Raw genomic sequence first — 16,310 nt, forward strand, 5'->3', positions numbered from 1 at the left:
CGCGAGAGCGAGAGCGAGAGAGAGAGAGAGAGAGAGAGAGAGAGAGAGAGAGAGAGAGAGAGACAGGGAGAGAGAGATTAGAAAGACAAAAAAACTTGATAAGTGGATGCCTCACGAATTGAACGACAACCAAAAGAAAGGCCGTTATGAAGTGTGATCTTACCTTCTTTTACGCAACAAGAACGGCCCGTTTACCGACCGGGCTGTGACTAGCGATAAAATGTGGGGTCTTTACTACAACCGGCGATGCTCAGCTCAGATGTTAGACCCTAACGAAGCTCCATGACACTTCACGAAGTCATGCTGACCGTTTGATTGTCTGCTACCGGTCTCATCCATTACAGTTTTTTAAATGCAGGTGAAATCATTAAGGCGGAAAAGTACTGCCAACAAATGGATGAAATGCATCAGAAACTTCGACAACATCACCCAACATTAATCAACAGAAAAGCCCAAATTTTCCTACACGACAATGCCTGACCGCACGTTGCTAAACCAACCCTGCAGATGTTTAACGAATTTGGCCACGAAACTCTGCTTCATCCGCCATACTTTCCAGACCTGTCACCTACTGACTACCACTTTTTCAAGCATCTCGACAACTTTTTGCGTGAGAAATCTTCAAAAAATCTAAGCGATATCAAAAACGCCTTTAGAGACTTCATCGCACTAGAACGCAAGATTTTTTTACGTTACTGACATAAATGCGTCTGTTTTGCGTTGACAAAGGTGTGTTGATTCTGATGGTGTTTATTGCAATCAATAAATTTTAGCTTGAGCCGAGATATGTTCATCTGAATTTGAAAGTTAAAAACAGCAAGAAATTTCTTGTCAATCAAAAAATTATAGTTTTTATATATATATATATATATATATATATATATATATATATATATATATATATATATATATATATATATATATAAACGAGAAATTAAAAAAAAACAAAACCTTTCTATAAAAAATAGTGGATATACTACTGCCTCTATCAAATATATTGACCCCCCCAACAATAAAAAAAAAAAACGCAGATCTAGGAAAGTTATTTGGTTCAACCCTCCCTTAATATAATGATCAAAGATAAACTAGGAAAACAATTCTTCAAATTAGTTTACACCTACTTCTTCCGAATAACGTATTGCATACTATAAAATGCTATAAAACTCAGCTGCAGTTGCAGAAAGAATAATTAAAATACACAATAGAATACTTAACAACAAAAACAAAAATAATTACAATAATATCAGTAACGAAAAAACTACAACTGTACAAATAAGTACGATTGTTCACTCGAACAACAAAGCTTACAGTCTGAAGCTGTATGCAAACCCACTATCGCACCAATAGAAAATCTTAATGATAAAAATACTACATCGGACTTGCTGAAATCTCTTTTATAGAACGTTTTAGAGTCTCCTCTAATAACCCTAACCACCCCAACAAAACGTCTTTAAGTACCCACTACTTAAACCTGATTCAAAATTATCTCACACCTACCATTAAAAGGGAAATTATCAAAAAATATAATCTTTTAAATCCTTATATTTTCCCTGCTTCCTTTGTCTGCATGAAATTTTTTAAATTACTAACTTTAAAGGGAGAGATAAATTATTAAACATTAGAAATGAAACGTCAATTGTTTGTAGACATTACAAATCCCACCTTCTTAGCAACTTCACACCCTACTGAAGTTCATATAACACAAACCCCCAACCTAATAACTGCACACTCTTTACACTACTACACTACCCATCGAAACTCACAAGTATTACATTAAACACTATTTTACTTTCTAATTCTTTATGTACATCACCTTAACTCTAAATTAGTGCTCCGGGCGGTAACTTGGCAAATATGAGAGTAGTATTGCATCTAAAGGCACATCAGGCTCTTATACCAGTAGAGGATTTCGTCATGGGTAGAATACTTGATAGAGCAGTAGAATGCTCTCTTTTCTCAGTAACCTTAGTAACATATTTGATGTAAGTCTTCGAATTCAGGTCTTCAGTGAAAGTCAATCCTAGCAGCCTGTCAAAGCAGAGGGTTTCTTCGAGAAGAGAACCATTCATTTCGATTAGAAAACTAGTAAGAAGTGTACCATATAGCTATGGGTATAATCACGTTGACATACCCGCCCTCATTGGATCATCAACGCTAAGCTACATTGAACCTGAATAGTACCAGATGAGTGACCATTTAAGAATACCACACGCTGTAGGAAGGACGTTGATGCCTCCCTGCAAGAACGGAAAAAATCTAACAACGACATCTACCGTGAAGTTGACTGGAGACCAGTCGTAAATTTGATATTCCCATGAAACTTCTTCTTTTGGAGGAAATCGGTTTAACCTGCCTAAGATGAGAACAACTTCGGTTCGATACTGAGGAGAGAAGACGTTACAAATGTGGATGGTAGAAAGGGAGAAGCTTAATTTTAGAGGCGTTAAAAGTCACTTTTCTTTCTTTTGCACCACGTGATTCGAGAGAGAGAGAGAGAGAGAGAGAGAGAGTGTGAGAGAGATCATAATCATCAATGCTCTTCAAAGTGTTTCCATAGATAGTTGTACCATCCGCACATAGATCTCGAGTAATGATCCAAGAATATAATTGGAAAGATAGTTTGGCCCAAAATGAAGTCCATCTGGATGCTTGATATTTGAACTACAAAATCAATAGATCATCCCGAATAGCCATTTTCTCTTCATCGTTGTTTTTTTTTTTTTTTTTTTTGAGATTCTAAACCTCAGACTATCAGTGCAACCCACATTTAAACCGTCGTATTATTTAATAACCAATGATGGACATCATCGTCTCGACGTACGTCAATGCGGTGATTGCTTTTTATTAGCTTTAATGCCGATTTTTATCAATCGTTTCTATACACAATGCAATTCGTCCGTCAGAGCGGCGAAGACTATCTGATCATCCTAAGAATGATGAATGGCTCGCGGTTGTTTAAAATGTTTGTTTATTGTGAAGCTGGTTTACGCAGAGACAGCTTCACTTTTTCGTTCAAACCAGACTGATCCAGCTGCAGGACAAGGCCGAGACAGCTGAAAGCCAAATGGGACGCAGGAGCTGTTGGAGGTATATATATATATATATATATATATATATATATATATATATATATATATATATATGGGCATTACCACTTATCAAGGCCAAGAGGCTACTCGAGGATAAGGGTTAAAGAGTGTATATAGACGTCCCCTTACAAATAGCACCTGATATTCCCAAGTGGTCACCCATCTGGTACTGATCAGGCTCAGCATTGCTTAACTTCGATGATCTAACTAGAACCGGCGTATCAACGTGATTTTGCCGTATATTCTACACGCAAACACTGTAAGGAGGGCACTATCTTTAAGGGCTATTTTTTGTGAATAAGTTTTTTTTAAAGATGTTTGACGTATGGCTATAATGAGGAATGCAGATTTAATACTGCGCGTGGATGGGGGCCGTCATCTGCTCTTAGTCAATCTTTGAAAGAGAACTGATCGGATAAAATATGAACATCGATGAATTATAATGAAACTATTATCATTTTCTTTTCTGAAATGCGGGTTAACAATTAACTTAAATCGCAGACGGAGTAGATGTTTATACATAGGAATCGGTGTGAAGCTATACCGGTCAACGTTTCAGAGGCAAATTTAGCACAACTTCATATATATATATATATATATATATATATATATATATATATATATATATGTATATATATATATATATATGTATATATATATATATATATATATATATATATATATATATATATTGGATTTTACTTGTGGAAATTGAAACTTAAACGACTTTTTTGGATTTTGATTTTTGGATTTTACCGTTATTGGATATTTTACCCTTCATCAGACTATCCATTCACGTGAAATCACCTTTTTCTTAACCATATTTCCTCTCCTTCACTATTTGACTTACTTGTAGCTTCACCAAATACTTTTGCTAAATCCTACCCTCTGATGAGAAGGAAAGTATTTCTCCGAAACTCCGCGGATTAAGGACTATCCACTTATTTTGTGCTTCCTTTTTTAAAATTAAATATGCTTTTAACTCTTTTTCAAAGTGTCTTTTGCATGTTTCATTAACTACTTGCTCTTATATATATATATATATATATATATATATATATATATATATATATATATATATATATATATAATGGTGTGTTTTAGAATTTTTAGATGTCGATTGATAATTGATAATATCTATTATTTAGATTAGTCGAACTGTTATTCTCATTTCAAGATGTTATTAACATAACTTTCGGCTGATGTAACCTCCAACCTTTTCCAGGTAAGTAATAGAGCGCGGACGCGCGTATACAAATGTGTACAAAATAACATCACCGGCAGAGGGAAAAACTATAAAAGGGACGATCACGTTAGAGACGTAGATAACACTCGAAAGGACAGGCGTCAGAGAAGACGAGCACGTTCGAAATCACGTTTTATTCGGGAAAGTACCTAAAAATGAATTACGTTGTTGCACAATAAGTAAGTTCGAATTATTCTTTGTCGCATGTTCCTTTGCGACGTAGACTGTATACAACGTGTGTGTTCCGTGTGTGACGTTACAGAAAAAATATTAGCAAATATTATAAAAGGTTTGCACCTAATTTGCTAAAGGTAATAAACATAGAAAATTAAATTAAACGTTTTTAAAGTTTTAAAATCATTTTAGCTACATAGAATAAGGGAAACTGGCTGGCTATTGTTGCAGCAAAAAAAAAAAGAAAAAAAGAAAAAGGATATTGAACTTCAAATCGAAAGTGTTTGCTAAATCCTGTAATGGAAGTTCCTGGTATTCGGCAGGTAAAAAGATCCAACACGTATTGTAATAAATCCAAGGAAGCTGGTAACAATCCAACATATACATATTTCCACAGTTTTTCTTTAGTTTGATTGGATATCCGGCAAATTTTGAATTATATCAATCCGGTAAAAAGTTTTCTTTTCATATATCAGTTTCTTTCAATCAATCTGTAAATAAAAACCAAAAGATATCCGTAGACAGGCAAATAAAATAAAATGAAATTAACACACACACACACACGCACACACACACACACACGCACGCACACACACACGCACACACACACGCGCACACACACACACACACACACACATATATAAAATTAAAATTAAATACATTTATATATGTGTGTGTATGTGTGTGTATGTGGGCGTGTGCGTGCGCGCGTGTGTATGGGTGTATAAATATATATATATATAGCATGCGTCCATAATTATAATAGAGAGCTTCAGTTCGATTTTAACTTGTATAATTGATCGATTTAGGCATTAAATAATTTAATCATGAATATTTATAACTTTTGAAGACAATCAATTTTGAAGATCGTGTTAAATACTTTTCACGCAGCGTAGTTATATATTATTGACAAAAAAGGTATACTATAAAATTATGAAAACATTGTCGATTTATATCGCTAATATGATAACTCATCGCACATGTATGTGCGCTCGATCGCATGTATGTAGAAGCTACTTTCGCGCGCACACAGTCGTGTATATGTACATGTGTAAGTAAATGTAAGTATAAATCATATATATTTGTGCACGTAAATTCGTTTGAATCATGGGTTCCAATCTTTCGCCCAAGAGTAATTATCACTTCATACACTGATGATTGCATAAGAATGAAACTTGTCTGTAGGCATAAAAATAATTATTAATATTTACTTGAAAAATGTCATAGTTATAAAGTTTCTTTAAGAAAAAAATTTGAACGTTATTCCGAGAATTAAAACCAACTATAGCGCAAGATACGATATACCAACTTCTGGTCATTGTATACTCTCTGACTATTTATTATGTATGTCCGCTAATTTAACATTTGCAGTTATTTAATTTCCCTCAATTCTTGTGTCAATTGCCGGTGGCTTTTAGGTAGAATGCTAGTTTATGAAGTCTAGGATGTTTTTGAGCATGAGTTCAAATCCTCCGACCAGCAATAGTTATCATTTCCAACACTGATGATTGCGTAAGTGCGTAAGTATGAAACACTAGTGTTTATAGGCAGACAATAACTGTCAATATTTATTCAAATATATTATACACGGACATGTATTATGAGTTTTGAGTTGACAGCATTAATAGAGAGGTTCAGATCTGTAAAGTAAAAAGATGACTTTTATTTGTGCTACAGGTGATTCCTTGAATGGGATGAAACACATACGAATGTAGATAAAATCGTATATATATGTATGCATATATATATATATATATATATATATATATATATATATATTAAAAATGCATTCACTTGGAGCTCAAAGAAAGTACATTCTTGCTAATAATCGAGTGGAAACTAGTTCAATATTCTAATGCATAGAAATTTAGACAAAACTTGTAGATTATGTCCGAATGAGAAATCTGAAATTCTTAACTTTAAATATCCCCAAAACTTATTACATTTTGGAATTGAAAAAAAAAAAGAAAAAAGAAAAAAAAACGACTATATACACAGGATAAACTTATCTTCAAGATAACAATAAGTACGAAAATTGAAATAAAATAATCAAATAAAAAACTAAACTAAACCAACACCTAAAATAGAGAAAATATTCTACACACGCACGTGTCCAAATTAAGGTAATCTATTAATTCGACACATTTACACAATGTTTCTTACGCCTACGTAAAACAACAAAAGAAGGGGGGGACAGTCAGACGAAATTTTGATTGAGAGAAGCCCTGCCATTGGCTAACACAAACATTAGCACATCTGGCTAGCTAGCTAAACTAAACACTGCCTATATATATATATATATATATATATATATATATATATATATATATATATATATATATATATATAAAACGGACTCCTCTGTTTAACTTGACTGAAATAAATTTATTATAATGACTTACTACATAACTGACTTTACATATTAGGCACTGTCGAAGTATATACTGAAAATCAATAAACTATATCATATCCACTTATAATAGTTTATATGGATACATGAAAAAATAATTATATGTATATATATTCACACAGACACAGACACAGACACAGACACACACACAGACACACACACTCACAAAAACACACACACACACACATATATATATATAATATGCTATTCAGTTTAAATAGCTTTGTTATAGGTGAAACGAAACTGAGGCACAGATCCTCTTTACTCCTTACCAAATGAATGACTAAAATCATGCATGCAGGTTAACCAGGAATATTAAATTAATTCCTCGTTTAAAACGATTCAAATAAGGCTTTAATTTACCTTCAATCACGATGTGATTAATATGCCTTGTATTAAAAAAAGTTGCATAAAATTACAAATATTTCATGATTAAATTGGAAATCACATTTTGTTTGAGTAGTATCATTTTTATTTATTTTCTTTTGTTCTATTTATGAAATATAGATTAGCTAGCCAAGTAGCATCCGAAAAGAACCAGTTTAGCATGACACTATCATTACCATCATCATTATCATCATCATATCTAAAATCAAAGTCAAATCGGTTTAATTCTAAACAGTTGCCACTCAGAAGTTCCACCCTACAGTATAGATATTTGATTTTGAGTTGCCAATCAATTACAACAATGATTGACTAGTGTTCTAATTAGAGTTGACATTGAAATTCCAATGAATTTCATGGATGACATACTAAAACCAAATTGATATTCCTTTAGTTACGATACATTCGCCGACTATCTTTCGCTAATCATCGCTGCTCATTAAGCAATGTAATCTGCGTTTGTTTCAAAGAAAAATAATATCGAAGTACTGAGTTTTAGTTTTATTTCTACTTTACGTCGACACACGATGATACTTATACTCATTTTTAACCCATTTTTACTGACAATAATTATATTCTTCCCTAGCAGAATTTCATTTTATTTAGGTCAAAATTTTGATTGCGCGCGTTTCATTTGTTTATTTTGCTGTAATACTAGTGGGCGGCAGTTTACGTTTATTCTTTTTGTCAAGTGCTACGTATCTCTCTAACAGGTTAGTGGGACAAAAGTAACTTATATCTTTCTTCAAATGCTTATACATAAATAAGTGCGAGTGGGGAAGAATCTGGAACAACACGGTTTTGGTCGACCTCTCTTTCTTTTTATCCCTTTTCTTACTTTTATATTCTATAATCTCTAAATTTGAGAAATAAATAAAACGCACGGAAAATAAAAAAGAAAACTCCGAGCGTTAAAATTTTTTTTAATGCTAAACTGTGAAGTCTCTTACTATGATTTTCCACACAGGTACTTGGCCTTTTGGTCAAGATCAAAGTGTAGTATCTGTTCCGGCAGATACTGCAAGCAAAGACCATATGTGGGGGAAACCCCACATATAAGACCTTGGTCAATGTAGGGGCAACCCTTCATACCAACAGTTACTATCCAGCTCCCATTTCCCACCTCTCGGGAGCTGGTCCCCTTTTCCCTCCCCCTCCCTCTCTCTCCACATTAAAAAACGGCCTTGTGCCTGATTTGCTCAGTGGGGAAGCAAATAAATACAATCTGTTCTTCAGAAGCTGCACCTCTATTTCTTGTTCTCTTTCGGTGGAGGATCAGTCCTTCACGACTGAGACAATTCTTTTTATTTTTGTACCTTTTCTCCACGTTAAAAAACGACCCGTGGGGAGACATTGTAAATAGGTACTATGATTTTCCAATAAAAACAAATATTAAATTAGATTTCAAGAGTTAATGTTGCATCTGAGAATTGGGTTTACTTACTTCTCCCTTAATTTGATGCTGTAAATAGACACTCTTCTAATAAATGTATACATTTTTGTTTCGTTTTTAGTGCAACAAAAATAAATGAAAGACTATTTTTGGAATTGAAAATAAAGCTGAAATTTTTCAATTTCAGTATAATCCCAATATCCGCAAAAGTTTTGATTTTTCGATCGTTCCAACACTATTATATATATATATATATATATATATATATATATATATATATATATATATATATATATAAATATATATATTTATATATATATATATATATATATAAATGTAAATTTGGTTCGTTACAAGTGAATAAAACCATATTTCTACGTTACCAATTTATTTGACATTTTCAGACAACCCATCTTTAGAGTCGAAGTATGTTTTTATGTTATTAAAATAAATTTACCTCGCGAATTATTAAAATATTAAATAAAATAAATATATTTTCGTAAGCCGTTACTGCGAATCTGTTCCGTTGATAAAACTGAACTTCCGGTTCGATTCATTTCACAGCCACGAATTGACGAAAGATTTCATTTTCTGTTAACTCGATAATTAAAAAAAAAACAACAAAAAAACATAATTCATTTGTTTATCTTCCAAATTTTTTAATTTACACATTTTTTCTTTATTATATAAGGCAAAAAAAAGTTTGTCGCTTGCTTTTTGAGTTTTTTTTTGTTTTTCAATATAAGATTGGTTGGTAAAGTACAGTTTATTTTTGTCCGCGCTATTTTTTAAATCGTATTTCCAGGTTTAATTACAGTTTTATTATGTTTTTTTATTCAATTGTAAGGTTAAAATACACCCTCCCCTCCCCATGTTAAGAATGGCTTTTTGAATATTAACGTTATTATTACAACACGGATCACTCTTTGCATGAGTACTGTGCTTTCACCTAACAATTTAATAAACAAAACACGGTACTTATGCAGAGAAGATACCGTGCTGAAATAACGCTATTAAGAAAGCCATTCTTAACATGGGAAAGGGAGAGTGTTCTGTAACTATTTTATATTTTCACCTAACAATTGAATAAACAAAAGATAGTACTTATGCAGAGAAAGTACCGTGCTGAAATAATACCGTTATTTAGAAAGCTATTCTTAACATGGGAAGAGAGTTTTGCATCTATTCTAAAATATGAATGCTTTTTCTTTATTAAAGAAATTGGGTACTCGTGCACTTATTGATCCGTGCTGAAATAATAACGTTATTATTTAAAAAAAAAACATTCTTAACATGGGGAGAAGAGGGTGTTTTGTAACTATTCTGGACTTTCACCTAACAATTTAATAAACAAAAATTAAACTTAAGCAGACAAGGAACAGTACAGAAGGATTAACATTATTTAGAATACAATTGAATAATAATAATAATAATAATAATAATAATAATAATAATAATAATAATAATAATAATAATAATAATAATAAAAATTAATTAAACTTGGAAATACGATTTAAAAAATAGTACGGATCGGTAAGTGCATTAGCACCATAAATTTGTCTAATTCTTAATTTCTTATGTTACTGGAAAAAAAAAAAAAAGAAAAAAACGGTAAATATGAGGAATTACTCCACCCTCGAAAATTCCTTTAAAATTACCACTCCTATAGGTTTTCGGGGTCGCTGAGAACGAAAATAACCTTTATAATTAAGGCAAATGAGTAGTTTCCAAGATATGAAGAAATGTTAGTTTAAAAAGTGAAGGATCACTTTTCCATAATAATTTAACGTAAAATGATCACCCACTTTGTGGCCACGATTTTTGGGGTGGGGGCTTTCTTTCTACCCTTGGAAAATCCTTTAAAATTACCTGCTTAAATTGGTTGGAGGGGCGGGAGGTCGGCCGCCAACCCCCACACACACAGAAAAATGCCCCTCTCTCAGGTGGCCAGAAAGTGGGTGCTCATTCTGTTAAATTTAAATTGAAAAGTGATCACCCACTTTTCGAAAAAGTAATTTCTTCATATCATGAAAACTTTCTTTTTGCGACGGAAACGGTTTGCTGATTCGTTTTTAGTACACTGAAATCTACAATAAAATATTTCGTTATATACGAACATGAGACGGGCCTTAAAGTAAAATAATACCGGATTTTTGGGGCAGATTTCCCATTTAGTTGTATAATATCCTCAAACCAGGTAATCACTAAACGGGACCCTTAAAAGTCGCTACCTGTATCGATCAAAATTTAAAACCACTGATTATATGTCAGCCTACATCACAGTAACATATATCGAGTGAGTTCCTAACAGTATTTTGTATAGTCTTTTAGTTTAAACTTATTTTCCCAAAATTTCACCAAACTTAACGTGTTCGATACAGTCTGCCGCCATTTGTATTTTTCAAATATACCGATAAACACTGCATGTTTTTGAACTGATTAAACATTATACATTACAGAAAAACACTACAATCTTATCCGCTACGAAACAGATACTCTCAAGAGTTGTAAAAGTCAGCTGAATTAAAGGAATAAATTATAAGATGGTCAACATCATGAATTTTGGAATATAGTTTGTTTCATTTATTCTCTATATTGCTCTGTAATTACAATGAGCTTCTTAAGTAAGGATTGATATATATTATAAGAAAATATATTTCTACAGAAATATATATATATATGTGTATATTTATATAAAAGTGAAAGTGTCTGTGTGTGTATGTGTGTGTGCGTGTGTCTGTGTGTGTCTGTCTGTGTACATTTCCCTACTCAATAACTCTGTCAGTTTTCAGTCTACAGATCCGAAATTTGATATACAGGGTATTGAGATTTGGGAAAATCTTTGTAATCCGTTTTCGCCCCAAAACTTGGCTATTAAGTGGTCAAAGATATCACCCCAATTTCAATAGGCCTGTTCTAGATTAAGCATGGCTTCTTAAGGTAAAGCCACGTGACAATTTCGGAAAAATACGTATTTTATTTGAAACTAGCCTGGGTACCCGGCGTTGCCCGAGTCTTTTTAGGTGTGTGTTGAGCAAAAAAAGAAAAGAAATTGATAGTAGGTAGGCGTACCGCGAAGGAGGAAAAGAAAGTGAAAAATAAAAATAACGTGACGTCTTTCTAGTGCATCCATCGCCAAACTGGAAGTGCCGAATGTTTAAATTAAGGCTAGTCAATCGAAAAGAGAGTGTGGCTTTGGAAAATATCGGCGAAAAAGCGACCCCTTCCTGTAGAAAAGTTCCCAGTTGAGGGTGAATGAATAATTGTTTTGAGCCAATTTATCGATATTTGTCGTCCAAAGGGTCGAGCTACAAAACGATACCAACCTTGTGAAAATCTGTCGCCTCTATCGAAAGTTTTACAAAGGCACACATACATGCATGCATACATACATTTAAACAGACAGGTGATGTTTATATTATAGAAGAATATGTGATTGCAAGTTATGAGATTCAGGCAATTCTTCAATTTTCTAAATGGCGAGAACCTCGAAATATTACTAAGTCTTAAGCGTCAATATTATATCTCGAAGTGCTCACTCAAATGGAGCTTATGTACATATATATATTTATATGTATGTGTGTGTATGTTTGTTGTATTTATGCACACACACATTTATAATTTAAACAACAAACATAAACATCAGACAGAGCAATAAAAAAACAAGATAAAATTGATTATTAAAATAAAAATTGAATAAATTACAATATTTATTAATCCATTAAAAATGCAAACAACGAATTATATTTTTTTTATGAATTAATAAATACTTTAATGTATTCAATGTTTATTTTCATTATATTTTTTTAATTTTAAATACATACATACGCACGCACAACACACACACACACACACACACACACACACACACACACACACACACACACACACACACACATATATATATATATATGAAGAGAGAGAAAAACAGAGAGAGAGAAAGAGAGAGACAGAGAGAGAGACAGAGAGATAGAGATAAAGAGAAAGGAAAATTTCGCGGATTGGTGTTTTCACATTTTTCTACAAGTCATAAACATTTTTTGTTTCTTAATAAGCAATAGTATTTTTTTTTTCACTTTTTGTTATAAAAATGTATTCTTAATGATTTCTTTAGCTCCTAAATTTCAAGCCAAAGAAAACATAGAAAAAACAAAAACAAAAACAAAAAATAACAATCAAAAACAAACCCAACAAACATTCAATCGAAATTGATTTCTGCATAATTAAGATTTGAAAATTCAATCAAGTCTCTTTTAGTAAAAGTACACTTGATCTTAATAACAATATTTAGGGACATTCCCAAACAACTTGATTGGATTTGGGTTCTGGATGTGTGTTAATTATTCTTATGTCATTATGAATATTGGATTACAGAGGCTGATGACAATGTGATAATGATTCTTAACGCGAAAAAGATGGACAGGAGGTGAAAGACAGGTTCACCTACATATAAAACAACATTTATCCTTTATCTCTCTACATATAAAACTCTCTCATAGTGAATTTGTCTGTCTGTCTGTCTTCACTTTGTAAATGTGCATTTCGGCTGAGATTTTTTGTGGACCGTTGTTAAAACATCGTTGAACTCACTACTCGCTCAGCGGCCGCCAATAGCGTAATGGTTAGGAGCCTTGATTGTCGTACAGACGGTCGGGTTTCAATTGAGGTAGTTACCTGTCTAGCCGCACTGATGAGCTGTGAAACAGCGAAACAGTATTGTATGTGGATGACTATAATGCTCCTCATCTTGAGTTGAGCATATTGAGAAGTGATACACGAATTACCATTAGCGTATAAAGCGATGCTCTTTGTGTAAACAAATCGAGCGGAGGTATTTCGGACGATGTCAAAACACTCATTACTCGCTCAGCGGCCGCCAATAGCGTAATGGTTTGACTGTCGTAGTTGCCTGTCTAGCCGCACTGATGAGCTGCGAAACAGCAAAACAGTACTGTATGTGGATGACTATATATATATATATATATATATATATATATATATATATATATATATATATAACTACTTCATTTATTCACATAAATTTAATATACGAAAGTATAGATTTATGCGTAAATATTTATTTACTTCAAAAGTGCTCAATACGTAGGTAGAGCTAGAAAGCTGATTGGCCAACTAGAAATCCCCATTATATATAAAAACAAGAAGCAACGACAGAATTCGCGCATAAGCCTGACGAATCCTATAGTTGGATGAAACGCAGAATATTCACTGTAGCTTAATCGCCATATATATTTTATAAATTACTATATATATATATATTGGTGTTGGAACGATTAATCGGAGTCGGAATCGGGAATCGAACATTTTGCGGTATCGGAATCGTTATCGGAATCAGAAAAATGTATGCCTATTCTTTTAATTGGCCTTTATATTTGATTTTCTATATAAAAAAAATATTTTCACGCTCGTAGTATTACGAAAGTAATGAATATATATTGATTTTAACCTATTAGTAAAACTAAAGTCGATAGATCATCCCTCATAAGTATATCCTTATGTTTACGAAAATATTTGAACATGTAACATACGTTTTTACGGTGATCGTGAAAAATAACAACGTTATAGTTAAATATTTAGAAATTTATAAAGAATCGGAACCTGAATCGGTAATTATTCAAGCAGGTCTGATTGAACATGACATAGTTCTTCTTTTTTTTTTGTTTCGAGTTTTCTGGATATCTTTTCCATTCGCCGAGCGGTCTTTTTTAATTTCAGCTGGCATGTTGTATAAACAGCAATTACTCATGATGATAATCGGATATACCGATAGAAAGCGCGTAAGAAAAAATATAGCTGAACAACAACAACGTTTGGGCACCATTCTATGCAACATGCCAGCTGAAATAAAAATGACCACTCGGTGAATGGAAAAGATATCAAGAAAAATAGGAAAAAAGAATAACTCGGTCGTGTTCAATCATCTGTCGAAAGTTTTAGGCAGACAGGTAAAGAACAGGGAACTCTCGAAAACCTCAAATGCGAACATGCGATTTTAATAAAATTTAAATCATATGCAATTCAGGGAGTTTCGTTTTAAGAGTTTACTTCCATTCGGTTGCATTTCGGGTCGAAATAAAAGTATAGGAGGTATAAAAAGTGATATGTTATGAACTCAGTGAAAATTACACCGGACGCATCCTCATTAAATCCGGACAACGTCGAATCTTCCTACTAGTATCTATTAATCTGAATCATTTTTCTTCAATTAATATAATCGGAATCATATCAAGGGAGGTACAACGTGAAGGTTGCCAACATCCTAAGTGAAGGTGATTCGAACTCGGGACACTTAGGTTGTCAGTCCGTTTCGTTGACCATAATCACCCCTGATTAATGTAATAGCCAAACGACGCTGTAAGCAATGCAAGAAAGAAAAAAGGAAAGGACAATAATGGAACAGTTGTCCTTTTAATAACATTACCCCTTTATTCGTTTTAAAAATAATAAAATGCCTCTTAAATTGAATGAATATATATATATATATATATATATATATATATATGAGAGCAAATAGTTAATAAAACACGTTAAAATACACTGAAAAAGAGTTAAAAACATATTTAATCTGAAAAGGAAACACTTAATAAATGGATAGTCTTTAATCCGCGGAGTTTCGAAGAAATTCTTTCCTTCTCATTAGAGGGTAGGATTAAGGACTATCCACTTATTAGGTGTTTCCTTTTCAGATTAAATATGTTTTTAACTTTTTAAAAACTGTTTTTTAACATGTTTTATTAACTATTTGCTCTTATTATAAGCTCTATCTCCTATTTGGTTTTATCGAGCTTTCACATCTGGTTGAGATAACTTTATAAATATTAACTCTTTAATATTTATATTATACTTTAATTTTTTTTACCATCTTGGATCATTTTTGTAAATTTAATTGTAATTTTTATTTTATATATATATATATATATATATATATATATATATATATATATAACTACTTCATTTACTCACATTAAATTAATATACGAAAATATAAATTTATGCGTAAACTTTAAGTATTTACTTCAGAAGTGCTCAATACGTAAGTAGAGCTAGTTAATAAGTTATAAAACATATATGGCGATTAAGCTACACTGAATATTCCGCGTTTCATCCACTCTAGGACTCTTCAGGCTTATGCGCATAAGCCTGAAGAATCCTAGAGTGTATGAAACGTGGAATATTCAGTGGAGCTTAACCGCCATATATATTTTATAACTTACTAACTATATATATATATATATATATATATATATATATATATATATATATATATATATACTTGTTTATTGTTATATAAACATGCTCACATCCCGCTGCTACAAATAGCCACTTGTTTCAATCAAACAACAGATATCATCAGGCAGCGACTTGACTATTCAAAAGTTCAATGAATAATGGATTTTTATTTTAGGTAAGAACTCTTTAAAAGTTGGAGTTAAAAAACATAAAACACAGAACTTTAATTATAAAATGTAAAGAGGGAGGGGCAATTTAAATAAAGTTAAAAGATTACAATGGAGAGAGAGTGATTGAGAAGAGAAAAAAAGGAATAGAGAAAGAAATAGAAAAAGAAAATAGAGAGAAATATATATATATATA

At 32.3% G+C, this 16,310-nt stretch overlaps 1 pseudogene; it reads right to left on the bottom strand.

The window, feature by feature from the left end:
* Window positions 1–3,215: 3,215 nt before the first annotated feature.
* On the bottom strand, window positions 3,216–3,332 carry LOC145268564 (5S ribosomal RNA; annotated as a pseudogene).
* Between the last annotated feature and the right edge of the window lie 12,978 nt (window positions 3,333–16,310).

The sequence above is a fragment of the Euprymna scolopes genome, chromosome 43 (genome assembly GCF_053919585.1).
Source record: "Euprymna scolopes isolate OS-2025 chromosome 43, ASM5391958v1, whole genome shotgun sequence".
Lineage (NCBI taxonomy): Eukaryota > Metazoa > Mollusca > Cephalopoda > Sepiida > Sepiolidae > Euprymna > Euprymna scolopes.